Consider the following 22,784-nt stretch of genomic DNA (forward strand, 5'->3'; position numbering starts at 1 on the left):
ATAAAAGATCTTGTTTCTACCTATTTTGGCTTAGAGAGAGAAAATATTCTAGAGAGAGATTATTCAGATTTTAGATATTTTTGGATGGAAAAATATCTCTTCTTATTAAAATAAATTCCCCCGAAACAAAAGTTCAAAAAGATTTTCAGAAGGTGCATTAGAAATAAATTATAATCTGTTCAAAAGGCCTTATTCTAAGGGTCCAGATTTTCTAAAAATTTTAAATTAAGGTTCTGAGGGACCAATCAGATTCATCCAAATATATGGAGGAGATAAATTGAAGAAATAAAGAAAATCCCCCCAAAAAATGAGTAAATACTCACATAAGATGAAGAGTGGGGACTAAGGACCAAAGGAAATACTAAAAAAATAAATTTTTGACACCTCAGAGTGGGGATTCCCCCTCATAAGGAGGCGCCTATTTCACGTGTGGTGGAGTCTTAAATTCTCAAATATTGAGATATTTCATCTCTCCTCTCTCCTAATTCAAGTCTAGTTCCAAAAAGTAAGCTAAATTGACCCAAAAATGGTCAAAATTTGACCAAACTGATATGGAAAATTCTAGAATCAGTTTGCTTGGTTAGAAGCTCACTTTTTCCTATAAATAGAAGCATCCCCCTTTGTAGAAGCTTAATAGTGTTTTATGCACTGTTACTCTACTCCTCTCCAAAGCCAAAAATAGTGAATTTATTGATAATTCATTAGTTTTTGACCTTTCCCTCTTCAAAAGAATTGGTGGCCACTCTTGTTGCAAACAAGAGTAGATCCCTCAAACCATTAAGCCAAAGGAAAGATCACAGAAATTCAAGTAAGCTAGAAATCCTACTTTTTCTTTATTCCTTTTAATGGTTTTCTAATTTCGTTTTCTTTAAAATGAAAAAATGATGTTATGCCTTGTTGGAAAAACTTTCCCCCTCTCTTCATTCTTAAATTCAGCCTTTCTTTATCCTAGATAAGTAATCAAATTGTTAGAATTAAACTTTTCATATTGTTTCTCTTTTAAAAGTGGAATTTGATTAGTAGAATGCTTTAAACCATTTGGGATAATTTTTAAGTAACTTGAGGATAGAAAAAATTGAAAAATTGGTCAGCCATACAAAGGAGGTTATGGCAAAATTTTCTTGAATTTTATGAAATAAGTTTTATCTTTTATTATTCAAAAAGAGTAATCCCCACCATTTGTGTATTCTAAAAGTGTTATTTCATTCTAGGCATAGAAAAATGCATAGTAGAAATATTTTTATTATAAAAGTGTTATTTCCATTAAAATTTAAATTCTATGCATAGAAAGATGCATATTGGTTATTTTTTAATTATAAAAGAGTGATTTTCATTAGATTTAAATTCTATGCATAGAAAGATGCATATTGGTTATTTTTTTATTATAAAAGAGTGATTTTCATTAGATTTAAAATCTATGCATAGAAAGATGCATATTGGAAATAAATTTTTTATTATAAAAATATCACTTTCACCAATATTGATTTTTATGTATAAAATGATGCATAAAAGATTTTTTTTAAATTATAAAAGTGTTACTTTCATCAATATTGATTTTTATGCATAAAATGATGCATAAAAGATTTTTTTTATTGTAAAAGTGTTACTTTCACCAATATTGATTTTTATGCATAAAATGATGCATAAAAGAATTTTTATTATTATAAAAGTGGTACTTTCATCAAAATTGATTTTTATGCAAAAAAATGATGCATAAAAGATTTTTTGATTATAAAAGTGTTACTTTCATCAATATTGATTTTTATGCATAAAATGATGCATAAAAGAATTTTTTTATTATAAAAGTGTTACTTTCACCAATATTGATTTTTATGCATAAAATGATGCATAAAAGAATTTTTTTAAATTATAAAAGTGTTACTTTCACCAATATTGATTTTTATGCATAAAATGATGCATAAAAGAATTTTTTTAATTATAAAAGTGTTACTTTCATCAATATTGATTTTTATGCATAAAATGATGCATAAAAGAATTCTTTTATTATAAAAGTGTTACTTTCACCAATATTGATTTTTATGCATAAAAGAAATTTTTAATTATAAAAGTGTTACTTTCATCAAAATTGATTTTTTATGCATAAAAGGATTTTCTTTTATATAAAAGTGTTATTTCCATAGAAGTTGGATTTTATGCATAGATAGATGCATACATAATTTTTATATCAAATAAGACTTCTCTTTAATCCTATGTTTAAATCCTATGAATATTGGTAAATGAATACGTAAATACTCTGTGAGAGAAAATTCTACCATTTCATATTCTCTAGGATGGTAATGAGAGAATTCAAAAAAACTATCGAAGTTAGAATTTTAGATAAATGATTAATTTATTCCTCATAGGAATTCATGATTAGTTTTAAATGATTAATTTATTCCTCATAGGAATTCATGATCAGTTAAGCAAAATACTCAATGAATGAAATTTAGTAAAGTAGTAATTAAAATATTACCCTTCGAGAAAGTTAGTTTAGGGAGAGCCTTTCCAGACTCAAACCCTGAATCTGACTATGACCAAGACTTAATCTCCTTCGTCAGTTTCAAGAAAAGACGATGTGACCAGTTTAGGAAAATTTCACTTAAATCACCCACTGAATCTGAAATCAAGTTAAGAACCTTGATTCTGATCTGAGGATCAAGGTTACAGAATTCAGGAAATTCTATTGGAATTTTAGACCTGCGATCTAGAAATATTGGGATACGGATTTAAGATATACCCATTGTATTCAAAAGAAAATCAAAACTGAAAACTTGCATAGAAACCCTGTTTTCTTAAAGGACTGTCTTATGCCAGAATGCTGGAGGAGGGAGCATTTGGTATATGTGTTTTTCTAAGGGAATTTCGGTGCAACAGCTGGTGGGGAGTGTTCAAAGGACGGCTCACGCAGCAAAAACCTACCCAGGTCTTGACCAGCCTTGGTATGGTGAAAAATGGTGTGCTTCGGGTATGACGGGCGAGGGCCGGCGAAGCGGTCCCTAGTCCAAATGTTGGTCATCACCCTGGGGTACAAAAGATAAAAGATAATTATATTGGCTTAGTTCAAAGATGTCCAAGACTTTGTTTTGAAATGCAAGAAGTGCCAGGTCAATAAGCATGAGCATCTCAAATTAGGAGGCTTTCTCCATCTATTGGATATTCGCAAAGGAAAATGGGACAATTGCACTATCTAAGACAATTCTATTCACCTAGTATGTTCAAAGGCATCCATGCCTTCGTGCTGAAATGCAAGAAGTGCCAGGTCAATAAGCACAAGTGTCTCAAAGTACCAGGCTTGCTCCATTCATTGGATATTTCCAAAGGGAAATGGGAGAGTACTTCCATGATTTTATCACTGAGCTATCTAAAACGAGTTGAGAATTGTTGAAATATATGATGTACAAGTGGTAAAGGGTGAGAGAAAGAGGTCATGTAGGTGTGAACACACCCCAAATAAAGTGGGCATATGGATGGAAAAGGGATCTAGGGTTGGCCCACCAACCCTAGCCTTTGGTGAACCCTATATAAAGGGAAGGAGGCCTCACTTTTTGTAACACAAGTAAGAGATTCACAAGGAGAAGGTCAAACCAACTTTGGAGTGGCTAAAATAGAAGCTTTCTATACATCTTGTGTTCTTTATCTCTCTCGTATATGTTGCTCTATCTTGCCATCCGTCATTTCTTCCGTTGTGCATACTCCCCATAATTTTGACATGGTATTCGAGCCTTGCAAAGGCTAAGTTCCCCTTAAATCCCCTTTTCTTTCTCTCTCACTACTATCATAAGCCATTCACATCCTTGTCAAGAAGGACAATGGTAGAAGAAGGTGAAGCAAAAAAGGCATCAAGAAAGAAGGCAACAAAAGAGCTTCTCAAAGAGGAGATCTTGTCAACATCAACAAGTTCTTGAAGCTTGGAAGAAGAAGAAGAAGACAATCCTCATCACATCAACAAGAAGAAGAAGAAGAAGAATGAAGAAAACACAAGCAAATTGGTAAATTTCTGGTTTTCTGTAAAAAATTCCATTGAATCTTTTCGTCATCAATCTTCTTCAAAGATTTCAAAGGTGCATGGGAGCTGTTTTGGATATTTTGAAGTGTGCCAAGTATGCTGTCTTAATCAACAAGCAACTTCATCAACAATATCATCAAAACACAACATCATAAGATGCTTCTCCAGTTTCGTCAACTATTTTCGTCCGTTCTTGTTGTTGTCCGTCCATCAGAGACTTCGTCATTCTATCGTCTACCGTCACTAAGTTCCATCACACAATCCATTAACAGGATTGGTACAGCTGTTCCCTTGTGCCTGGGTGGTTGCTGTTGCTTAAGCAACAGCTTGGCTACAACACAAGCCAACCCACAAACAAGCAAAAGCGAGCTTCTGCAAATTGTATAGCTGCATCATCGAGCAGACATAGCAATGCACAACACGCGTTTTTCCACCCCAAAAAAGCATTTTCTAAGGTTTCAAAAAAGCTTTCATTTTTTCCATCAAAGGTTTTTTCAAAAAGACAAAAACCTCTTTGCTAAAGGTTCTTCGAAACCTTTCAAGGTTTCTTTTAAACCTTTCTCTCAAAGGTCTTACAAAGGTTTTTTTTTCCTCATTTCTTTTAAGCTTGAGACAAGCAGAGGAATAAATTATTTTTGCCGCTTGGGAAGTAAAAGGTATGCACAATTTTTGAAACCAAGCAAATCAACGCATCAAGCATAAAATCTGATCCTAAAATTTTTCATGTGCATGGAAGTCTTCTACCGTATTGTAATGGAGTTAGAAACTGCCCCTATGTTGATAAACAAGTGGTAAGACCTCTCCATGCATAAGCTATTGAAACATGGGTGACAGTCATATTTTAGTCTATGTGGCAGCTGGACTAAGGAAGCTAGCATGATTGGAAGGAGACATGTATGCATGAAGCGTATCTTCCACGACGAGAAAGGATTGGAGAAGCATGAAGATGCAACCAATGAAGCCAATGTAATGAAGAATGGTACATCCAAATCCCACTTGAAGATTGTCTTTTGCAAGAAGATGGTTTCATCAAAGTAAAGGAGCAACAAGGGTGGTGCATGAAGCCACTATGGAAGAGATAGTACCAAAGATGTTACTATGGTTGAGGGGAATTATGTTGAGGAGTGAAGCATGTTTGCTAGAATTGGGAGTGAACCACATTTCTCTATAACTCATCACTTTTGTAAAAGGCTAATTTATAAAGGCTACCTACCTTGTCATCTATCCTATGGTTGAGAGGGGGTCATTTTGTTCTTGTATGTCCAATTGTAAGATTCCTCCCTCCAACTTTTGAGGTGTGCAGGTGTAAGTACCTCCCCTTCTGATCTTATAATATTTCCCCTCTCTCAAATAAAAGAAAGATCCTGTTTTACCCTGTTTTAGCTTGGAGAGAGAAAATGTCTAGAGGGAGGTAATTCAAAATTGAGATATTTTTGGATATAAAAATCCTCCTAGTGTCTAAAATGGTTTCCCCTTAAACAAAAATTCAAAAAGAACTTTCCAATGTGCAATTGGAATTAATTAAAAATAGGTATAAAGGACCTTAGCCTAAGGGTCCAGATTTTCAAAAAAATTTGAATTATGCTCCAATTAAGGTTCCTATGGACCAATAAGATTTATCCAAATGTAGGGAGGAGATAAATTGAATAATAAAAGAAAAACCTCCCAAAAATGAGTAAATGCTCACATAAGATGAAGAGTTGACTAAGGACAAGGTTTATTAGTTAAAAAAGAAGAGATATTTAGAAGAAATGATGCATTTTTGACACCTCAGTGTGGGGATCTCCCCTCATGAAGGAGGCGCCTATTTCACATGTGTGGAGGAGTTTAAACTAAAAAATAATGAGATATTTTCATCTCTCCTCTCTCCTGTTTCAACTAGATCCAAAAAGTAACGAGATATTTTCATCTCTCCTTTTTCAACTAGATCCAAAAAGCAAGCTAAACTAACCCAAAAATGGTAAAAATTTGACCAAACTAATCTGGAAAATTCTAGAATCAGTTTGCTTGGTTAGAGGCTCACTTTTTCCTATAAATAGAAGCCTTCCCCTTTGTAAAAGGTTAATGGTGTTTATGCACTGTTACTCTACTCCAGAGCCAATTACATTGAATTTCTTGATAATTCCATTGTTTTTGGCTTCTCCAAAGTAATTGGTGGCCACTCTTGCTTCAAACAAGAGTAGAACCCTCAATCCCTCAAGCCAAAGGAAAGTTTACAACTCTATGTAAGCTAAATTTTTCTTACTTTTTAATTTCAAATCTATGGTTTTCTTGATTTTCTTGTTTTATAGTTGATTAAAGCAAATTCTAATGCTATGCCTTGATGAAAAGGCCTCCCCCTTCTCTTCTTTTACAATTCAGCCTTTCTTTATCCTAGAATGTTTAACAAAAAGATTAATTAAAATTTTCTTATTGTTTACTCTCTTGGAAATTAAAAATTATGTAGATTAGAGTCCTTTACATCTAATTAGGGTTAATTTAAATTAAAAATAGAATGTTAAAAAATGAGAAATGGTCAGCCATACAGAGGAGGTTATGGTAAAATTTTCTAGAATTTTGTGGGAAAGAAAGTTCATTTTTATATTATTCCAAAAGAGTAATTCCCACCGTTTGTGAATTCTAAAAGAAATATTCTAATTTACTCCATGTACATATTCACCTATGAATATGCATGGATATCACTGATATTAATTATTAAAATTAATTTCTATGCATAGAAAGATGCATAATGAAAATTTTTATTATAAAAGTGTTGTTTTCATTTAATTTAATTTCTATGCATAGAAAGATGCATAATGGAAATTTTTATTATAAAAGTGTTATTTTCATTGAATTTAATTTCTATGCATACAAAGATGCATAATGGAAATTTTTATTATAAAAGTGTTGTTTTCATTGAATTTAATTTCTATTTTATTTTTATTTCAAAAGTATTATTCTCATTAAAATTGATTTTATGCATAGAAAGATGCATAAAGAATTTATTTTTATTTCAAAAGTGTTATTCTCATTAAAATTGATTTTATGCATAGAAAAATGCATAAAGGAATTATTTTTATTTCAAAAGTGTTATTCTCATTAAAATTAATTTTATGCATAGAAAGATGCATAAAGGATTTATTTTTATTTCAAAAGTGTTATTTTCATTAAATTTGATTTTATGCATAGAAAGATGCATAAAGGAATTATTTTTATTTCAAAAGTGTTATTCTCATTAAAATTGATTTTATGCATAGAAAGATGCATAAAGGGTTTATTTTTATTTCAAAATGTTATTCTCATTAAATTTGATTTTATGCATAGAAAAATGCATAAAGGAATTATTTTTATTTCAAAAGTGTTACTCTCATTAAAATTGATTTTATGCATAGAAAGATGCATAAAGGATTTATTTTTATTTCAAAAGTGTTATTCTCATTAAATGTGATTTTATGCATAGAAAGATGCATAAAGAGATTTTATATCAAAATTAGAATTGTCTTAAAATCTATGCTTAAATTCTATGAATGGATGTGAATGAATCGATGGATTGATGTGATGTGAAATGAGGTGATGAGAATGTGATGTGATGAGATGTGATGTGAATTAGATAGATGTGAATAAATGGATGGATGGATGTGATATGAATAGAGGTGATGAGAATGTGATGTAAATAGATGTGATGAGATGTGATGTGAATCAGATAGATGTAAATGAATGGATGGATGGATATGATGTGAATAGAGGTGATGAGAATGTGATGTGAATAGATGTGATGTGAATTAGATAAATGTGAATGAATGGATGAGATGTGATGTCATGTGAATCAGAATGTAAATGAATGATATGGGATGTGAGTAAATGTATGTGATGATAATGGATGTGGATGTGTATGTGAAGAATAGATATGGATGTGTATGTGAATATGTATGTGAAGAATGGATATGGATGTGTATGTGAAGAATGGATGTGAATGAGATATGATGTGGATAGAAGTGATGTGATATAATGGTGATGAGAATGAATGTGATGGATATGAATGAATGTGATGTGATGGGATGTGAATTGGGATAGATATGAATGAGATGTGAGGTAAAATGAATGAGATGTGATGTGAGTGAATGTGATGTGGTCTGAATGGATGAGATGTGAATGAATGTGATGTGATGAGATGTGGATATGGATAGATGCGAGTGGATATGAGTAGATGCGAGTGCATGAGATCTGATGAGGTTAAATTGAGGAAAGATATGATGAGATGAAAATGATGTGACTGGATGAGAATAGGAATACTTATGAAATGGTTATGGAATTAAATAATGTGGATTGATGATAGAACAATGTGGAAAGACGAGAGTTCGTTTATAGAAACTGTATGTATGACCTGTTTTTAAATGACTGTTTTATGTCAAGAATGCTGGGGAAGCATTTTGATCGTCTTGTGAATGAGATCGTGGAGACCTAACTGTTAAAGTTGCACAACAGCTGACGGAGAGTCAATGGAGGACGTCTCGTGTAGCAAGGTCTTGACCAGCCTTGGTACGATTTAAATGGTGAGCTTCTGGTACGGTGGATAAGAGACCAAGGAAGCAACCTATGAGTGAAACGCTAGGTCACCTGTGAAGGATCCTAGAGGGTGTGCTGATGACCATACGGTGCTCGGGCTCTGGGTCGTCGACGATACCCACATGTGTGTCGAGGAAGATATTGAAACAAGGAGTAAGAGTTGTTTTCTGAATTCGGGCATGGATCTGGTTGATTGACCTTGCTGGTCCTCAATGGATGAGTCCATGGCTCTTTTATATGGATGTGTTGGTTGATCTTGCTGATCTTCAATGGAGATTCTATTTTGATATGTGAATATATTGCCAAGTACTATGAGCTAGGAACCATTGAGTGGACAAGTGGTGAGAGTTCTGGTTGCCAATGATGCCATAGGTACACCGATGAAGGAATGACTGGAAATTAGGATTCAACCAGAGATTTTGAGGATTATGATTAGTGACACTTTTGATTTCATTCAATGATTGTTTTAAAGACAACTGATTTTGTGAAAAAGACAATTTCATATTGGGTGTGTAAGTGGTGCGACTAGTTTCAAGTTTGCATGAATATCCGGCTAGGGGGCCTGGGACCTCTTTTCCCTGACCTAACCAAATTCTTAATTGGATCCCATCACTACAGTGGTTGGGCGGTTGGCTAACCCACGAGACTTGGACTGATGGATCCCTAAATTGAGACTCAATTCTATTATGGAACGATAGATGAAGTAAATCCCAGATAAAAATTGTTCTATGGAAAAGAATCAATGGCTATGCCTCTCAATGAGGAAAAAACGTTAGTCTCTATGATCCAAGTGCAAGTCTTTTCCTTGATCTGACTATGATACTTACGGGTTCGGTCAGATCAGTTCAGTTAGTTAAGGCTTTTGACTACGTTAGAGTAAAAATATCATGGAGGAATCGCCCGTGCTTTCCAGGCGAGGGAAGTTTTTCCGGGTTCTGTTTTGGAAGAATCGAGGGATTAGACTCTTGTCTGGATATCCATGGGTGAGGCCCCGAGTGAGGGACCCTACCCCGCGCATGAAGTGCTACTTCAGTTGCTAGCACCCCTGAATTCGTTGCCCAGTGGGGACAGGGATCTTTCACCAATGCTCACCTTGCTCCATGTTTGGCTTTGTCCCATGGTGGCATTGAGAGAGGGTGTTGAAATATATGATGTACAAGTGGTAAAGGGTGTGATAAAGAGGTTATGTAGGTGTGAACACACCCCAAATAAAGTGGGCATATGGGTGGAAAAGGGATCTAAGGTTGGCCCAACCCTAGCCCTTGGTGAACCCTATATAAAGGGAAGGAGGCCTCAGTTTTTGTAACACAAGTAAGACATTCACAAGGAGAAGGTCAAGCCAACTTTGGAGTGGTTGAAATAGAAGGTAATATAGAAGCTTTCTATATATCTTGTGTTCTTTCTCTCTCTCATATATGTTGCTCTATCTTGCCATCAACTATTGCTTCCATTGTGCATACTCCCCATAATTTTGACAAGAATATGATTTGGTTTGGTGGGGTGATAGATAGGTTGACTAAAATGGCCAAGTTTATTCTTATTAGAAAGGAGGTAAAAACTCCTTAGTTTGTTTCTTGTAGATGAAAACACTTCTTGAGAGGAGGCAATGTCACGTAGCTTGTAATCAGCTACTAGGGATCGTTCAGACATGGAACCTGATCCCAGAGTGTGATTGGCGAGGGTGTTCAGGGTTAAGGGGTGAGGGACCTGAGTCAGAGGACTATGGGGAGTTGAGAAAGTTTGGGCAGGTAGCAGGCCACTACATAAGCCTGCCCCAGTAGTGTGGATACTTATCCGTAGTCCTCTAAGGCTAGGTGATGAACAAGAGAACTCCTCTCTTCCCCTCATCTTGGTGGCTATGGTGGCTTCTTATGGGCAATGTAGCACATGGTGTGTCATGACACTACACCATGAATGACATAAATGGTTGGCTAGCATGTGTATGCCCATTGTGCCTCTTGTGAGGGCCGTTAGCACCCCAGGAGGTACACACACATGGGCTTATTTTTCATCAGACAGGCTCTAGTATAACGTCTTTCTTAACCACATATGTAACATGCAATGACACATTTCTTGGACTCTTTGTTATTAGTCAAGTCATGCATGTCTGTTTTTTTAAAATTTGTTAACTGTTCTTGTTTGATTTCTATTGCTTCTACTCAATCATTTTAAGACTTCTCAAATTCCTCTAGAAGTTCTCGTTCTTTATATAAGAATGCATGAAGAGAGTCAATTTGATCTTGGATTATGGGATGTAGTGGTAAATCTTGCATAGCCAAAAACTTAAAAAAGAATAAATATTTATAATGAGAAAAGTGTCAGAGTATACATATTTCGTTTGTGTTGTCAATGTCATTAGAATATTCTAGCAAAATAATTTGATACTCCCAAAAGCATATTTATTAAGCATGAATCTGTATACACTCTATCAATATAGTGTATAAACCTTTGTTAAATTCAAATATAATCTACATTCAATTTTTAAAGTTATAATTGCAATGGATTTGAATAACAACTATTCAAATAAAACTTGGCATCATAAAATAAAATAAGAACTAATTAAATTGATGAGTCTTACCTTAAATTGATGAGTTTCTTGCTACAAAATGAAATTTAAAATTGATAATAATATTAACAATAGAAAATTTTATAAGTTTCTAACAATATGAGTATGATATGATACAAATACTTTTTTAGGTTCTAACTTAGATTTCAGTAGTAGAATTGAGTAAGAAATTCTTCATCAACTGTTGGATCATCTTCCACGCTATACTCTCGAATGATATGCTGATGCTCCATGATCCAACAAAAACAAATGTTAACATCAATGAAAACTCTGGGGTAGATATCATGAGACGAAGCACTCTTCGTGATCTTCTAGTTTAGATTTTCAACCATTCATCTTCTAGTTTACTGTTGAAGATTCATTTTAGTAGCATCTAGAATAAATTAGTATTTCATTATGATAAACAAGCTAGTTGTTGAAATATACAAGTGAATAGGGTGTGTGCGCGAGAACAAGCCCTTAGCAAGAGGCTGTAAAAGAGAATCTATAAATGTGAGAGAACCTATGAAAAGGTGAGAAGAATCTACTGGGAGAGAATAAAGGGTAGCATGAGGAGATTTAGGAGGTGTGGAGATATTTTGGGAGAGGTGGAGAGAATCAAGCAAAAGAGGTGGAGTGAATCAAGGAGAAATCAGTGGGATTAGATGCTTGGATGTAAACTCTATAATTTGAGGCATTGGCCTAATGAGAACTTGCTGGTTTTTGATTATCCATGCCTACACTAAGCTATCAATTAATTACTCACTAATCACATCTTAATTATCATCTAATCTCTTTGTTATAATGATGTTGATTCTAACATTTGATCCACCATAGCTTATCACATTGCTGTAATTTTAACATGGTATTAGAGCCTAGCCTAGAATCCATCAAGTTTATGAGCCCATTATCTAACTAATTAGGATTAGTAAATAATTAAGAAATAATCATTTTTTAAAGTTATTTTCAACTAGCCCTCTGTATCCCCAGCCAGTGGAGGGGCTTGATCTCCCTCCAGGAGATACATTAGGGGAAATGCTTCTAGCCCAACATAGCTACTTCATTGGTGCTCCAGCCAAACGAATCAGCGTAGCAAACCACTGACGCAATCAGGAGATAATTGCATTTTTTCCAACGCTTGTTTTTCTGAAGAAAATGAAGATCTTGTATGCTCCAGTTGCAATGGGTCTAATTCCTCTTAGCCCTAGGGGTTTTCAAGGGTTCTCTACAAGCTGGTGAAGTCAGAATTTGATTTGATCAAGTCTACAGTGAGATCCAAGCTCTTCATCAAATCTGCAAGTGACTTTGGTAAAACAGAGATTAAGCATTCAATGTTTAGTCAAATCTTGTGTTTCTTGGCTTAATCCTCTACTAGACTAATTGCTATTGATGGCCTTGAAAGGATTTGAGCTCATTTGAACTCTAAGGCCTTAGATCTAGGCTCATTACATACTTTGTTTTCTGCACACAAGATAGAGGATTAATTTGCTAATCAGTGATTAATCAATGATAATCACTATTTTTGGTACAATTTAGGGTTCAAATTAACCATTAGGTATCTGATACAAATCCCTATAACTTCAGATTGCAATTCGGAGATGGTTTGATACTCCAACCATTCCGTACAAATTGGTTACCCTTGATTTAATGTAATTTCTAGTGATTTTATGTTGATAAATCTGTTGTAATCATCTCCTAAACACCAGATTGAGTTGTAAAAGGGTTGAAACTACCCTTGAATCTTGAAATTGGATCGAGGTAAGACCCCCTTCACATCATCATGAGTACAGCACAAGAGATAGCCAAATTTAATGGGGAGCAGTTTTACACATGGCAGACAAAAACCATGTATCTGCTCATGAGGGAAAATCTATGGGGGCTAGTTGAGGGAAGAGATGAATGCCTAGAGGTGAGAGGGGAAAATGAGTGGAAGAGAAAGAATGAAAAAGCATTGAGACTTATTGCACTCAGTTTAAATGATGAAATCATTCATCACATCACAGGGATACAATGGGCAAAAGATGCATGGAATGAACTCAATAAATTATTTGGCACACAAGCTAAAAATTCAAAGATAAATCTATTAATGCAATTCTACAAATTGGATATGAAGGAAAGTGAACCTTTAATCACACACTTGAACAGATATAAAAGCATTAAGCAACAACTGGCAGGTAGAAGATGATGAGGCACTAGCAGTGTTTCTGAAGAGTATGGACAAAGGTGAATATGAAAATATTGCAGCAACACTAAAGAATGTACCTAAATTGAAGCTACACGAGATAGAAGGAGCTCTACTAGAGCAAGAGAGTAGAGGCAAAGAGAAGAAATGGCTCAACTCAACAGCAGGAGAGAAGAAAAAGCATTCTTCACTCGAGGAGGATTCTCTCGAGGACGAGGACGAGGAAGAGGCAGAGTAGGAGGAAGGACCTTCACTTGCCACAACTGTGGAAAGCCAGGACACATGGCAAGAGACTGCTACAGCAAACCCAGTGGATAAGGAACGACATCGACAAACTTCATGGAGGCTCCTAAAGAAGTGGAGTCGGATCATCTTTTCTAAGAGAGAGAGAGAGAGAGAGAGAGAGAGAGAGAGAGAGAGAGAGACCCCACAATAACCTGCCCCAACAAAGTAAAACCACCTCTGAGCCACCGATGATGTAGGCCATGTGGTTGATGTATGTGTGAGCACTTTAGTCAAGGTCACGGGCACTTATAGTAGCCTTGGACACATAGCGAGAGAGAGTGTCAAGGACTATGAGTTTAGGGACTTGAGGCACTGGTCGTGGACTATCAAGTAAGAGGGAAACTTGGTATAGGATCCAGGTGTGCTAGAAGTATTCACTTGAGAGGGGAGGTGTTGAAACATACAAGTGAATAGGGTGTGTGCGGGAACAAGCCCTTAGCAAGAGGCTATAAAAGAGAATCTGTAAATGTGAGAGAACCTGTGAAAAGGTGAGAAGAATCTACTGGGAGAGAATAAAGGGTAGCATGAGGAGATTTAGGAGGTGTGGAGATATTCTGGGAGAGGTGGAGAGAATCAAGCAAAAGAGGTGGAGTGAATCAAGGAGAAATCAGTGGGATTAGATGCTTGGATGTAAACTCTATAAATTGAGGCATTGGTCTAATGAGAACTTGCTGGTTTTTGATTATCCATGCCTACACTAAGCTATCAATTAATTACTCACTAATCATGTCTTAATTATCGTCTAATATCTTTGTTAATGATAGCATTTGATCCACCATAGCTTATCACATTGCTGTAATTTTAACACTAGTCAGATACACACTCTGACATAAGTCGTAGAAGTTCTGAGGGTGGATAAGGGTCATGAGGAGATATTCGGATTATAGTGCTTTAGACAAAAGATTTCTAGCAATTAAAAACTTTTACATTTTTAGGATCAAGAATCAATAACGAGTTTACCTATTGGTTTGGTTTCTTACATTTATTTTAAGTCTCAATTGGGAGCGTAAATAAAAAGTCTTTGAATAATTTCTTTTAGAGACCAAAGGGTCTTAAGCAATAAAATTTTTAAACTTTCAAAGTCTTTTAGCACATCTAGATGTTACTCTAATGAATAAGTAAAAACCTCAATTTCAAGAGTGGTCTCACACTTCATTCAAAATAACTTATGGATTTAAATAGATATTTTCTATGCTACAAGCCTCCTATATGATCGGATATATATAGGATGTAGGCAATATCTACGGATGTATGGGATACCTTGGTTAAGTTATATAAGCACAAGTATCAAGTCAAGAAATATGCAATTGAAGTAGGAGCTACATAATGTGCAGAGAAATAAGATGAATATTGGTAACTACTATTCACAGGTATGGTGATGGGTACTAGGGTGGGGTGGGGGTTGAGAGCTTGGATATGGGTGGGATTGGTGATGTGGCGAGGGTGGAGAGTGACAAGGAGGAAACTGCGAGGCGGGGGATCCTTGGGGGCTTGTTGGTGCCTACCTTGCCATCGTCGTCATCACCATCATCGGAGTTACAACTAGGGCATTTGGAGTAGAAGAAGGCTGTGGCTTCTTCTTCCTCATCTCGGGAAAGGGTATGCCGCGTGGGAATCATGGAATTGTATGATCCTAGTGGGGCGCTGATGACCTACAGTTGAAGGTAGCATCGACGGTAAAGGACGAGAAGCCCATAGGGGGAATAGGGTGGGAGCTCCCATTAGCGGAGAGATCTGTAGGCCTAGTAGACGATCTCCCAACCCTGCGCGGTAAGTGGGTGGATGGAAAGTGTGGAGAGGGATGCTGTAAGATTCCTCCCTCCAGCTTTTGAGGTGTACAGGTGTAAGAACCTCCCCTTCTGATCTCATAATTATTCCCCTCTCTGAAATAAAAGAAAGATCCTGTTTTATCCTATTTTGGCCTAGAGAGAGAAAATATCTAGAGAGAGGTAATCCAAAATTGAGATATTTTTGGATATAAGAATCCTCCTAGTGTCTAAAATGGTTTCCCCTAAAACAAAAATTCAAAAAGAACTTTCCAATGTGCAATTGGAATTAATTGAAAATAGGTATAAAGGACCTTAGCCTAAGGGTTTAGATTTTCAGAAATTTTTGGATTATGGTCCAATTAAGGTTCCTATGGGCCAATAGGATCAATCCAAGTGTGGGGAGGAGATAAATCCAATTTATAAAAGAAAAATACCCAAAAATGAGTAAATGCCCACATAAGATGAAGAGTTGATTGAGTACAAGGTTTATTAGTAAAAAACTATGAATTACTAAAAAAATGAGATATTTTGGGTATAATGATACATTTTTGACACCTTGGTAAGGATAAGGGGGCTCTTCAAGGAGGCACCTATTTCACATGTGTGGAGGAGTTTTAAACTAAAAAATAACAAGATATTTTTATCTCTCCTCTCTCCTGGATGAAACCAAATAAAAAAGGGAGCCAAATTGGTCCAAATCTTGTCCAAATTCAGCCAAATTGAACCTGGAAAATTCTAGAAACTAGTTGGACTTGGTTACAGGCCTCCCTCACCTATAAATAGACCCTTAGCCCTTTGTAAAAAAAAAATATGAGAACTATACCATGCTAGTATTATACTAAAATAATGATATTTTCTATTATCCTCTAAAAATCCTCTACAATTTGGAGAGAATGGAGTTTCTCTCTCTCTTCAACCTTCTTTGGAGCCTTCGTCAACATACTAACTGATTGATTGGTTGGGGGCCTCTCCAATGACTAAAGAGTCAAGAAAAACAAGAGGTAAAGTGTGAGTTTATGGTCTTTTTCTTAATCTCTAAATGTTTCTCACTTCTCAACCCCTCTCAAGCTTGATAAGTATTCAATTGAATGGCTCTTCAATGCAATTGAAGCTCTCTAATGAATTTTAGTGATAAATTTTATAAAGTTTCCATTTATGCTTAAATTAAATATTTTTTAAGAAAATATATATCTCTCTCTCCCCCAAAGAATGGTCATTCCTATGACCTATTCTATATTCAAATGATGCTTCTCATCAAGAAGCAATTCTCAAATCTAAAAGTAAATTCTATGCTTGTCAAATTTGAGGCCAAAGAAGTGGCTTTTTAATGCTTTAATGCTATTTAATTTATGGAAAAATTGGGAATCAAGTCCATAATTGGATATTGATCCACATAATAGTTATTATATCATATGGTATTACTAAACTTTATGCTTTCAAAATTATTAAAAATTATTAGTAATAGCAGCAGAGCTATGGTAAAATTTCTGAAAAATTAACACATAAATCATTTTCATTCATAATATGAAAAGAGGACTTCCTACCATATTCTAGGAGTAATCATCCTATGTTAATTGAAAAATTCTCATCATAACCATGCAAAAATTGATTTTAATATTTATGCATAAATAGTTAATTAGCAAAAAGAGAAATTTTTAGTAATTCATTTTTATGATGAAAGAGGAACTCCCACCATATTTGGAATCCAATCACTTGAATGAGAAAAGTGGAATTCCTATCATATTGGAATTATTGGATATTTTATTTAAATTCAAAGTTAAATTTTAGATAAATTTATTTTATCTATGAAAAATAGTTAAATGGTAAAAGAGGAATTCCTATGACATTTGGAATTCCATCATTTAGATGGGAAAAGAGAAATTCCTAGCATATTGGAATTATTGGATATTTTATTCAAATTCAAAGATGAACTTTAGATAAATTTATTTTATCTATGAGAAATAATTAAATGGTAAAAGAGAAATTCCTATGACATTTGGAATTCCATCATTTAGATGGGAAAAGAGAAATTCCTAGCATATTGGAATTATTGGATATTTTATTTAAATTCAAGGATGAATTTTAGATAAATTTATTTTATCTATGAGAAATAATTAAGTAGTAAAAGAGGAATTCCTATGACATTTGGAATTCCATCATTTAGATGGGAAAAGAGAAATTCCTAGCATATTGGAATTATTGGATATTTTATTTAAATTCAAAGATAAATTTTAGATAAATTTATTTTATCTATGAGAAATAATTAAGTGGTGAAAGAGGAATTCCTATGACATTTGGAGTTCCATCATTTAGATGGGAAAAGAGAAATTCCTAGCATATTGGAATTATTGGATATTTTATTTAAATTCAAAGATAAATTTTAGATAAATTTATTTTATCTATGAGGAATAATTAAGTGGTAAAAGAGGAATTCTTATGACAATTGGAATTCCATCATTTAGATGGGAAAAGAGAAATTCCTAGCATATTGGAATTATTGGATATTTTATTTAAATTCAAGGATGAATTTTAGATAAATTTATTTTATCTATGAGAAATAATTAAATGGTAAAAGAGGAATTCCTATGACATTTGGAATTCCATCATTTAGATGTGGGAAAAGAGAAATTCCTAGCATATTGGAATTATTAGATATTTTATTTAAATTCTGAATTTTAGATAAATTGATTTTATCTATGAGAAATAATTAAATGGCAAAAGAGGAATTCCTATGACATTTGGAATTCCATCATTTAGATGGGAAAAGAGAAAATTCCTAGTATATTGGAATTATTGGATATTTTATTTAAATTCAAAGATGAATTTTAGATAAATTTATTTTATCTATGAGGAATAATTTAATGGTAAAAGAGGAATTCCTAGGACATTTGAAATTCCATCATTTAGATGGGAAAAGAGAAATTCCTATCATATTGAATTAATGGGTATTTTAGTTGAGATGAAATTATTTTATGAGAAATATTTGATGATAAAAGAGGAATTTCCATGACATTGGAAGGCAAATAATTAAATGCAAAAAGAGGAATTCCCATGGTATTTGAGATCCAAGAATTAAATGGGAAGAAGAGGAATTTTTAGTATAATTCAATTTATGATTATTTATCAAAAGTGAAAATATGGGTAGAATTGATTTCTATAAATCCCATGAATTCTTTTATTCAAAAGAGGAATATTGAATATAATTCAATTGAGGAATTGAGAAGGAATATGAAAATATTCGTCGAAAAAAAGAATCTTTATCTAAGCCAAGCAATTGGCAAAAATTTAGAAAAAGTCCCATTATCGGTGTATCAAAGTAGAAAAAGCTACTAAATGGGAATAGGATGTGGAATGGATGTGATAAGATGTAAACGAGATGCGATAGAATGTGAATGGATGCGATAAGATGTAAATGAGATGTGATAAGATGTAAATGGGATGTGATAGGATGTGGTGTAATGAAAATGTGATAAGATGTAAATGGGATGTGATAAGATGTAAATGGGATGTGATAGGATGTGGTGTAATGAAAATGAATGTGGATGAGATGTGAAGTAAATGGATATAGATGTGAATGATGAGATGAGAATGAGAAGAGAGGATATGTGAAAGGGTGAGATGGGAAATAAATGTATGTGGATGTGTATGTGAAGAATGGATGTGGATGTGTATGTGAAAGAATGGATGTGGATGTATGTGAAAGAACGGATGTGGATGTGTGTGTGAAAGAATGGATGTGGATGTGTATGTGAAGAATGGATGTGGATGTATGTGAAAGAATGGATGTGGATGTGTATGTGAAAGAATGTGATGTGATGTAAAGAGATGTGATGTGACATGAATATATGTGGATGTGAAGTGATCGATGTGAATGTATCGATAGATGTGGGTAGTTGTACATGTGAACGATTGGATGGATGTGGATGAATGAGATGAGATGTGTATGAATGAGACATGATGTGGATGTGATGTAATGTGGATGGGATGAATGAGATATGATATGGATAGATATGATGTGATGTAATGTGGATAGAATGTATGTGATAGGATGGTGATGAGAATGAATATGATGGATATGAATGAGATGTGATGTGAATAGATGTGATGTGAATTGGGAGGTGAATGAATGTGATGTGATGTGATGTGAAACGGGATAGATGTGAATGAATGAGATGTGATGTGAATGGTTGAGATGTGATGGGATGTGAATCGGGATAGATGTGAATGAATGAGATGTGAGGTGAAATGGATGTGATGTGGATCAGGGTAGATATGAATGGATGAGATGTGAATGAATGTGATGTGATGAGATGTGGATATGGGTAGATGCGAGTGGATGAGGTCTGATGAGGATACATGAGGAAAGAAGTGTTGAGATGGAAAATGATGTGATTTGATGACAATGGGAATACATATGAAATGGATGTGGATTAAATAATGTGGATTGATGTGGAACAATGTGGAAAGACGAGAGTTTGTTATAGAAACTGTATTTATGACCTGTTTTTAAATGACTGTTTTATGTCAAGAATACTGGGGAAGCATTTTGACTGTCTTGTGAATGAGGTCGTGGGGAGACCTAACTGATTAAGTTGCAATAGCTAACAGAGAGTCAACGGAGGACGTCTCGCGTAGCAAGGTCCACCAGCCTCAGTTCGATTTAAATGGTGAGCTTTCGGTACGGTGGTGGATGAGGGACCAAGGAAGCGGCCTATGAGTGAAATGCTAGGTGACCTACAAAGGATCCTAGAGGGTGCTGACCATACGGTGCTCGGGCTTTGAGTCACCGAAGATACCCACATGTGCCTCGGGGAAAATATTAGAACAAGGAGTAAGAGTTATTTTCTGAATTCAGGCATGGATCTGGTTAATTGACCTTGCTGGTCCCTCAAGGGATGAGTCCATGGCTCTTTTATATAGATTTGTTGGTTGATCTTGCTGATCTTCAACGGAGATTCCATTTTGATTTTTATAAGTGAATATTTTCTCGGGTACTATGAGCTAGGAACTATCAAAAAGGCCCCTGAGTGGACAGGTGGTGAGCGTTCTGGTTGCCAATGATGCCATAGGTATATCGATGATGAAGGAATGATTGGAAATTAGAATTCAACCGGATATTTTGGAGGATTATGATCAGTGACACTATGGTTTCATTAAAAGACATCTGAATCTGTGAAAAAGGCAATTTCATATTTTTAAGTTTTCATGAATATCCGGCTAGGGGGCCTGGGAACTCTTTTCCCTGGTACCCACTAGGACAAAACCTAACCAAATTCCTAATTGGATCCCATTACTACAGTGATTGGGCAGTTGGCTAACCCATGGTACTGATGGATCCCTAAAATGAGACTCAATTCTGTTATGGTATGATAGATGAAGTAAATCTCGGATAAAAATTGTTCTATGGAAAAGAATCAACAGCTGTGCCTCTCAATGAGGAAAAAAGCGTTGGTCTCTATGATCCAAGTGCAAGTCTTTTCCTTAATCTGACCATGGGACTTACGAGTTCAATCGGATCAGTTTAGTTAGTTAAGACTCTTGACTACGTTGTAAAAATATCTTGGAGGAATCGCCCGTGCTTTCCGGGCGAGGGAAGTTTTTTCTGGGTTCGGTTTTGGAAGAACCGAGAGATTAGTCTCTTGTCCGGATATCCGTGGGGGCCGCGAGTGAGAGGGGACCCTGCCCCGCGCAAGGAGTGCTACTTCCGCTACTAGCACCCCAGAATCCGTTGCGCGGAGGGGGCAGGGATCTTTCAGATGCGGGGTCAATGAAGGAGATTTGGGTTTGGAAGAAAAGGGTCTCGAGAATGGATAGGGAGGCGGATGGAAGTTTGTTGAGGAGATAAGAGAGTGTGGTAGAGGATATGGGGTTGTCAAGGAAAATAAAGTATTGTAGTAGATTGAGGCGGAGGGCGTCATATTGGAGGTCGAGAAGTTGGTGGGGGGTTTGGGGGGGGGGCGTTGAGGTGCACTGAGGGCATTTTTTGGCGAGCGTTTTCTAGCGAGCACTTTTTGGGAATTGGGCAAGCGGATTAGGGGTGAAGACAATTGGAGAGAGTTTCATAACATAATTATTTGAGATGAAGGGGCTGATAGAGAGCCAGAGGGAGTGAAAACATAAAAACATGACAACATCACATCCTTTATGTGAGATCCCACTGCCCCCTCTACGCACCTGATTCCTGGATGGTAGCGCAAAAGTAGCTTCCTCTTGCGCGGGGCAGGGTTTCTCACTCGGGGCCTCGCCCTCGAATGTCCGAGGGCATGAGACTAAGCTGGTGGTCAATCATTCCGAAAACCGAAACCGAGAAAATTTCCCATGCCCGAAAAACGGGGACGATTCCACCATTTTTATTTTCTTAACGAATTTTTCTAACGAGGTCAAGGTACTGAACTAACCTTAATCTGATTAAATCAAATAGAAGGGAAACTATTACAGACTTAACTTGAAGGAATCGATGCTTTTTTCCTAATTGAATCAGGCACAGCCGTTGATCTATTCATTAGAGAAGTCTTCAGGCTTTTATTTAACTACTCGAGTTCTAAGCATATTTTTATTAATCAATTTTATTATTAAAACTCTACTGATTCCAGCCGGCCCATGGGTTAGCCACCACCACCCAACCACTGGAATTAGTAGAACCAGACAAGTACTCACCCACCCATAATTGAATGCCTTTCTTAACTTTTGCTTTAGAATACAGATACACACACACTCCTCTTTAAACTTTAACTTATAAAACAATTCATTGACAAACAATTATTGGTTACAGATATCATAACTCAAAATTTCCATCCAGTTCCTTGTTTCTCAAAAACAAGTATCACTCTGGACTCTTCGTCTCGAGACTGCGTCTCAAGACCAGCTAGTCAGCAACAACGAGATCCAGTAACAGATTACAATAATTTTTCGTCATCATACATATATATCTTCCACGACATACGCATGGGTGTCCTAAGCACCGCAAGCCCGTGCATCGCCTGGTCAGAACCCTCCAGGATCCTCCTTAGGTGTCCTGGCACTTCACTCAGGGACCGCTTCGTCGGCCCTCGCCCATCGTACACCAGAAGCACACCATTTTCACCATACCAAGGCTAGTCAAGACCTGGGTAGGTTTTTGCCGCATGAGCCGTCCTTTGAACACTGTTGCAACCGAAATTCCCTTAGAAAAACACATATACCAAATGCTCCCTCCAGCATTCTGGCATAAGACAGTCCTTTAAGAAAACAAGGTTTCTATGCAAGTTTTCGATTTTGATTTTCTTTTGAATACAATGGGTATAACTTAAATCCGTATCCCAATACTTCTAGATCGCAGGTCTAAAATTCCAACAAAATTTCTTGAATTCTGTAACCTTGATCCTCAGATCAGAATCAAGGTTCTTAACTTGATTTCAGATTTGGTGAAATTTTCTTGAACTAGTCACATCATCTTTTCTTGAAACTGATGAA

This window comes from Cibotium barometz, chromosome 48 (assembly GCF_041138505.1).
Source record: "Cibotium barometz isolate CiBa-2024 chromosome 48, ASM4113850v1, whole genome shotgun sequence".
Taxonomy (NCBI): Eukaryota; Viridiplantae; Streptophyta; class Polypodiopsida; order Cyatheales; family Cibotiaceae; genus Cibotium; species Cibotium barometz.